Genomic DNA, 8,678 nt, shown 5'->3' with positions numbered 1-8,678 from the left:
AGTGATCAGATTTCATAAACCACCTCAGCACACTCCTTGTGAGACTTTCCTAGAAGAAATTAATGAGAAAATTTTCTTCCCTCAACCAAACTAACATCTTTATGCAATAAGTAATCAAATGATATTTAGGATCACTACTTCCATTATATTTGGTAAACTCTGGTACTTTAAACTTTTTTGGAATAGGTACTTCAGGTGGCAAACAAATTTTGTCAATCTTAAGAGATCCCCAGGTGATTGGGCCTTGTAAAGCTCAAAATTGATCTTTCATTTTTGATATCTCCTCTTTCCAGTTGTCTTTGGAATTGTCTTCCATGCCCTTAAGTGATGTATTATTAAAACCCTCAGTTAGATCTTTAACTGGGATGTTATATGTGTATACGTCTCCCTTATTTCACTCTTGGGTAGGTTGTTCGGGAGATTTTACTGTAGGATGAATCCTTCTATCGACTACTATGCTATTAATAACCACCCCTTGTGGCTGTAAAGACTCATTTCATTGAGTACCACTAGGGGGTTGAGTGTTACTAGTGTTAACTATTCCACTTGTATTCATGTTTTGCAACAATTTCATCATTTCACCCATTTGAGCTTGCATAAAGGCCATTTGATTTTTCAGATATGATATTTCTTCTTCCATTTTTTCTTCATGCTTAAGGTCACGAACCTCTATTGCCAAAGCCTTAACTCGTGTGTGAGTCAAATAAATTCGGGTAGGGTGATGAGTTTGGTTAAACGAATTCTTTATCAGAGCAATGTTATCTTCTTATTTAAGAAAAAGATAAATTATAAATCATTAAAAAAAACTTGACGTAGAAATTAGTAGATTGTTGTGTAGAATTAGCATACAAAATACTAGGTCATTTGAATATGAATCACCACTTATTTGAAGAATTATTGTACTTCCCTTATTCCTTTTAGATACTTATTATATTAATAAGAATATAAGGTTGGCAATCAATTTATAAAAATTCTAGTTTCTTTATAAATGATGTCCATTACAAAAGAGAAACTTTTAGTGCAAATACAAATAACTCAAACATTTTACAAGAACGGTTACATATAATCCCCATACATCACCATGATTGTGCTAATGCCCTTATTTCCCCTATAACATCATCACATAATATAATAAAATTTAATATTTATACTGAAGTATTAAAAGGATGGGTAATGTACTTTGCTTACGTGTATACCTCTAAGAATTTTGGAATGGTTATATTCACCAATTGGATCCAACTCTCAGCATGATCTCTCCATTTCTCTGCCTCTTTTGTTTTTCTAGAATAAAATATCCTCTAATCATCTAATGTCTCCGTTTGTTGATGTATTTGTTTTAATAGATTTTGAATTGTGTCGGATGTGTCTCTTTTGACTGTTGCCAATTCATTTATTTTTGCCTCCAGTTGTTTAATAACTATCTCAACCTTTCGTGATAAACTCTTTACAAGATGAAGGGCTTGTACTTCATTGTCGAAAGTGTCTCTCTCTTTAGTGACTTTCATTAACTTGACCCTATTATCCTTCATCTTCTGATCTTGCTCTTTAATTTGTATATGCATATCACACATTGTGCATTTAAGCTTTAAATTCTCTTTCTTCAATTGTTCTATTCTTGTACTCTCTTGCCATACATCTTGTCTCTTCATCCTTTCTACTTGCTCTTGCAAAGAAGCATATTCACGTTGTAGATGGGTTAAAGCTTCTTTGTTTTCATGATATGCTTTTGTCAACCTTTCTATTTCCTCACCCCTTCTTTTGAATTGCTTTGTTAATTCCTTTTGCGCTTCTGTTACATCACTGCTGAGCAAATGATCAGGGTGAGCAAATGTTGAATTAGCTCCCTTAAATCCTTTTTATTAACTAGGTTAGATATCCTTCATCTACCCTTATCATTCGCACCCCTTACTCCAACTTCCTTCTATATAAAATTTTATCCCATGCACTTGCCACCTTTTGACTTAAATCCTTAGTCGTGGCATCATCATGATGGAATTGAATTCCCTAAACTGCACCTCCTGAAGGGATTTTTTATTGGAAACCCAGCTGTCTCAATAATAATGCAGGATTATAGTTTATTCCTCCATGTGGACTCATGAGCAGGACATTAAGAAATCTCCACATTGATATATTATTTTCTCCTTGTTCCACCATATCAATTTCCAATAAACTCTTCCTTCATTAAAAATTCACTCCACCCTTTTTGATCTAATATGGTCTTACCTTCTTGATTTTTGAATGCAGCAAGTGGATTATAAGAATCATGCCACTTTCCTTCTTGGAATTTTTTTTCGAACAAGTGATTTATAAGTGAAGGCAACACCTCAATCTTCCCTTTTTCTTAGAATGGCAATGGCTTAAGGTCATGTAGGTTTCTACCAGGATTGCTAGTATGGGGTTAATTCTGTGATGTTCTATCATGTAAAATATACTAATTACATGTAAACTGATTATCCCTATAATAAATGGGAATAAAATTATTCCATAGATTACCATAGCAAAAACCTTATTAAAAACAATCCATCTCTTCTACTCAGCCAATGTTACCAAGTATTTCTCCATAAATGCTTTTGAAATCCCTTCCTCATTTCCTGGACAAAACAATTTGACTTCCTCAATGTTTAAGTCAAGAAGCTTTACAATTTGATTTTTTGATGGTAAATATCTTGGGTACTTATAAACTTGATCCCCCTCCTCAAGAGGCATCCTTAAGAAAGCACCATATTCTTCTATTATAAGGGTGAGTTGAAAGTCTGAGAATGTAAAACATCTTAATGTATCATCCCAATACTGTCCTAAAACAACCATTGCATTAGTTTGAACCATACGAAAATCAAGTCTAAAAGATCCCCATATTTCTTCCTAAAATTAGATAATGAATTTTTTTTGATGTGTTGAACGAGTTCTCTTAAATGGTGTAATGGTTCCATTGTTGCCTCTAACTTTATCCCTTTGCCTCTATATATTACCCCCATCGGAATTGTATCCATGGTATTCATTGTGCCTTTCAATTGTATGCTAACTTTTCTTAACAATCTACTTTGTTTCTTATTAAAATGAGAACAACCAAAACAACAAAAACAAAAAAAAAACAAAAAATGATGTCACAAATATAATTTTAGAGGAGCAAACTTGTTGAATTTAATTAGAGCCTTTCTCCCTCCAAATCCTTATTGAATTTTAAGGGAGTAAAAACTAAACTTTATAAGAGATGGAGTCTTTCCACAATTTTAGTTGAAGTTTCTTTTTTTTTTTTTGCAAGTCTAATAATATATCAATTAATTCCAGCTCATTAACAATTTGCAATTTGAAAAAAAAAAAACTCGCTCTTTCGATACCCTATTGCTTTTTAAGGAAAATGCTAATCAACTAAGAAAGATATATTTTTCTTCTCATTGATGATTTTTTTATGAGATATTTATAATTTGAATATCCAAATAGTATATTTTAACATTAATGGCATTAGTAATTTTGCAATCTATTCTTTATTTAGAGAAAATAAAGTTCTCCTTTATCCTGCACCAGGTATTATCCTTAGGATATCTTAAGAGTACTCACTAACATAATATAGGGATACTAGTAATTTTGATTTACCATGTGTACAGTTCTTGGGTTGATCTAATGATCCTAGCATGGGCAACTAAGCTGCTTCTACCATGAAGATGGAAACTTCATTTAATAAATTTATTCCTCCAAGAGCTTTTCAACCTTTTAGGAATTAAATTTAATAAATAAGTAGCAACTTAGGTGAAGTTTTCATAATAACCTCCGGGAACATGAACATTCATCAAGAAAACTATTACCAACTTCTGCTAACCTAAGGCATCCTTAGACCCGAGTATAGGGCCCATTATGTGTGTGAGGATAAAGGTGTAAGTGCTCTATGTGTGAAGAGAACACACAAATCCGTACACCTAATGATTACCCAAATGCCCTTATGCAAACAAAGCAAACATAAAAGCAAATAATAATCATCTTCAACCGCATATTATTCAAATAATAAAGGAAGGATTATGTAGATTGTAAAAAAACAAATTATCTACTAATGCACAAATAACATATATAAAAGTAGTACGTAAAAAATAAAAATTGGCCATGAAATGCAACACAATAAGATTAGATAGGCTTGACCCTCTAGGAAGTGTCCCCAGTGGATTCATCAACTGTCGCATCCAAAAATGCAATGCGAACGGCGCGTGTGGGTAGACGTTCTGCCTTTGAAATGTAAATTGATTGAAGGGAGTCGCTACCAAAATTTTAAGGAATAATTTTGAAAAACCTTTAAAAGAAAATGAAAAGGATAGTCTATGAAAATCAAGATGGGTTTGGGGGTCACTTATGTGTGAGGAAGGTGTTACTTTAAACTCATTGTGCGAAAATCATATGGCTAATTATCTTAATACCTATTCAATTGTGTATAAAATGAAAACAAAACAATTATTTAATTACTAGGGGACTTGATTCAAAATTAACTTTTGAGGCCTACGTATCCTTTTATAGGGATCAAAGTCCACGTAGTTTAGAATAGAAATTAGTGTCAATGGTTTTCTTTATGATTTTCATGAAAAGGGAACGTTAAATGAAAATAATTTATCAATTGCAAACAAAACAATTTTCTAAAATATGGGTAGGCGTATTTTAATTTGCAAAGATAATTTAGCCTTACTTTCTTACTCCCATTTTATGTTTTGAAGATTTACTTTGGAGATTCATTCCACCAACATAAAAAAAGTAACTTTAATTTTTTTTATTTTATGTGCCTACAGAGACTTATTGTCACTCGTGGGCATACTCATGATAGAAAAGGTGAGGTAAAAAGAAATAAATAATTATTTATTATTCAATTGCATATCATGATTTAATTTATTTATCATTATGTTTTATTTCTTATCAGTATGGTCATTGTTATTGTTAAAAGATAAAAACATAAATAAATAATAATGATTGTTTATTATATTTTAAAAAGACTTATTATTTAATTCTATTTAATTCATTTTGATTCATTATTAGCCTAAAAAATGAGTTTGAATAAATCACTGTTTAGATAGTAAATTCTTGAAGATGATTTTAAATCAAATCTTGTGGCAATTTATTATTATTCACAATTTTATTGATCAATATCAAAATATCTATGATGACTTAGTGCCGTCATAGAAAGACAAAATGAATAACTTACCTTCCCACTATTCATTTTTTAAAATTTTGATAAATAAAGAATAAAAAATATTCTTGATGTACAAACGCAAGATATAATCAATATTAGTACACGTAGAGATTTAATATCCCTCACAACCCATTAAATATAGACCTAAGTACTCATGAGGACTTAATGTCCCTCATGAAAAAAATCTAAAATAGATAAGTAAATGATTGTTAAAATATAGTTAAAAGACAAGATAATTAGCTTAAAAACAAAACAAATTATCATCTCTATAATGTTCAATAGAAGGAAAAGATTATGATTTTTGGCAAAATGGTCAAATTATTTCATTCATCTCTATTTGTTAACTTGTCTTATATTTTTTATAGGGAAACCCAGCCATGAAATTTAGAGACAACAAAAGGTCAATATTTGGAATCTTTCCACTAGGTTACACATTCTTTCACACCGTGAAGACAATTTGAAAATTCTTTAACCTTGATCACCAAGAGGATCCCATCACACCATTTACCAAATAAAAGAGAAACAAAAATAACACAAAAAAAAAACTTTCACATTTAACAAATCGGTGCAGGAACATCAAATGATCAATCACAACAAGAACATCCTTATAAGGCTAAAACACGTATAAGTCCCATGGCTTTCAAGTTCATAAAACCAAGACCTGGGTTCAAGAAAATCACATTCCCTTGCAACTAAAGAAGAGGATTTCTAGAATTAATAAGACCATTGCTTTAAGAGTGGTAAACCAAAACATGATTTCAACAAGGCAATATCCATAACATATTCTCCAAAGTTCTTCATACAACAACCAAATGTGTAGCGAGAAGCAAGTTTATATATGATTAAATGACAAAGGAGAAAATTTATCGTGAACAGAAAAAAACAGCAAACCAACCAGAGCATATGAACCTAAAAATTTCCCATTCCATCTGTTTTTTTTTTCTTTGTTGAGACAAACCCTAAAATTCAAAATCTTAAGAACAAATGGCAATTGGAAGACAGAGGGGTCATAGAATGAATGAAGAAAAAAAATGTAATCTTACTATACTTGATAATGTTTTGATGCTCTTTCTTCCCTATCTGTGCTTAATTTTTGCCTTACCTTCCTTTAGCCTTCTAATCCTCACCTCTTCTCTTAAATCGCTCCTCCTTCCTTAATCATCCCCTCTCCTTTTTTTTTTGACCTCCCCCTTTTATATAGCAAACCCATATCATACCTAAGTCGCCCAAATCTATGAACTGTGACTTGATTTGGTTGTTCCTTCCTCACACGTCATCAAATTTCATCTGCAGAGTCAGCCTTTGTCAATATTGTCTTTGATCTTTCCTCTTCTTGCTCTGTTTCTCAATCTAATCTTGAAAGCAGACGTAGGGAAGGGTTGACTGGGGTTCGCATGTGAGGGGAGCGGTGTTTGCGTGACTGACTCTACTTTCTAACCTCTGAGGCGCAACTATAGAGAGACAGGAAGTAAGCCGATGCCATTTCTCCTCTCTGCACGATCAGGGGAGGCTCTATTTTTTTTTTCCTCTTGAAGAAACAAGAGACATGTAGGGACTAAAAGTTGAACATTGCACTGCAGCGTTTAACCTTTCAGTCTAAAAAAAATTCTTTTCTTTTTTATGATATTTATTACTTTTTTTACATGTCATATACTTAATTTAAAATAAAATATATAGAATGAAGTATCTTATTTTAAAACTAGATTTTTTTTATTTTTAAAGTTTAAAAGGAAAATCTTTTTTTTAAAGGTTTTGTTTGATTTGTTTAACTATCAATTTTAAGTTCTAATTTCTTGATTGATTTTTTTATTATTTTTTAAAAAAGAAGATTATCTAGAATAGAAGATCTTTTCTCAATCCCAAATTTTCTTACTTCTTAAAAAAGTATTTTATCTTAACTCTAGATTTTTTTCATTTTAAAAGGAAAATATTATTATTATTTTTAAACTACTTGTTTTAACAAATCATAAAGAAGTAACATTCTAGCTAACAAAAGATTATCTAGGCTAAAAATGTAGCTAAACCCTATTTAATTAAAATTTCTTTTTGTATTATTAGAACTTCATTTTTTTGTTTTATTTATTATTATCACTATATTAAAAGAAAATGTCTGGACAAAATACAGTATTCATATGGGGTCATCATTATTAGCTATTCATGAATTGCCTTTCTTCTTTTGATAATCCTTAGGTCCTTTTGACGCGAACCCTCATATTGGTAATACAAAGGCCTGGCTACTTAGACTTGAAAATTTTATTAGCACACTCTTGATATTTACTAAGCTATTTGACGTGAAGGCTGACATTGGTGATAAAGGTTCCCGATTATTAGGCCTAGTTGGCATTAATAGTGTAGGTACTCAGCATTTTTTTTTGTTTTTTTGTTTTCATTTTTTATAGGATTATTTCCTCTTTTTAACTACTTTGCAAGGTGTTAGCTTTCTAGGTATAGACATGAATAAATATGACAGATATTCCGTGCATTAAGTATATTTTTAATAAAATCTCATGGGATATTGGCAACCTTAAATTCTTTCTCAAACACATAGTTGCCCATAGTAGTTATACAACTAAATAAAATAGTGCAAAAAAGCAAAAATTTCTAAAAATTTTAAAATTTTTAGGAATTAGGCTAATTACAGCATGTAAATTGTTAAGGAAATTACAACAGCATAAGCAATAAAAAATTATCATAATATACCCTCCCTCATAGTTAAATTCCACATTGTCCTCAATGTTTGTAGAAAAGAAAATAGATAAAGGAATTGAAACTTCCCTGGTTTAATTTGCTTTGATGTGACTTTAATAACCTTTAAGAAGCTCCCTTTTAAGTATTATGATCCTGCAATTCATCTCAAAGGGGTTCTTAGTGATCAAATGAAATTTTATGGGGATAATAGATGGTAAAAAACCTAAAACAAATTAAAATAATAAAGAAAAGGAAACAAAAACAAAATTGGATTGCCTCCCGACAAGTACTACATTTAATATCTATAGCTAGACACTACTATAAAAATCAAGAGACGCCTTCTGAGTATGGTAGGAATCATTGTCCTCCTGAATTAGAAGACACCTTCTTATCCCAACCAACATTGATCTTTTCCCTTGGAGAGGGTTCTTGTTAATGAGCAAGGGACTTTTCAAGTTGACTCCTATATATGAATGGTAGAACATTTGTGAGGACTAGTGAGTAGATCTTTAGGTTGCCTTTGTAACTCCCTCCTTTCTCCATTGCTAATTTCCTCCTCTTTATTTTCTAAAGTATGTAAGGGAAGGTCCCTTGGATATTTCTCCTTTTCCTGTGTCACCTGTATGCTGCATAAAGATTTCTAAAAAATAGAGAGGTTGGTAGCTTTAGTAAATTTAAATATCTCATATTTCTCGCCTACTTTGAATATTAATTCTCCCTTAAGCACATTAATTAAGGCACCTCTAGTGGCTAAAAATAGTCTTCCTAATATAAGTGAGACATTCCAATTATCCTCAATGTCTAAAATAATAAAATCTATAGGAAT

The sequence above is a fragment of the Prosopis cineraria genome, unplaced genomic scaffold (genome assembly GCF_029017545.1).
Source record: "Prosopis cineraria cultivar Desert tree isolate PC_DT_omini unplaced genomic scaffold, ASM2901754v1 PC6, whole genome shotgun sequence".
NCBI classification, from domain to species: Eukaryota; Viridiplantae; Streptophyta; class Magnoliopsida; order Fabales; family Fabaceae; genus Prosopis; species Prosopis cineraria.
The sequence above is the reverse complement of the archived record's forward strand: the minus strand, read 5'-3'. Positions refer to the sequence as shown.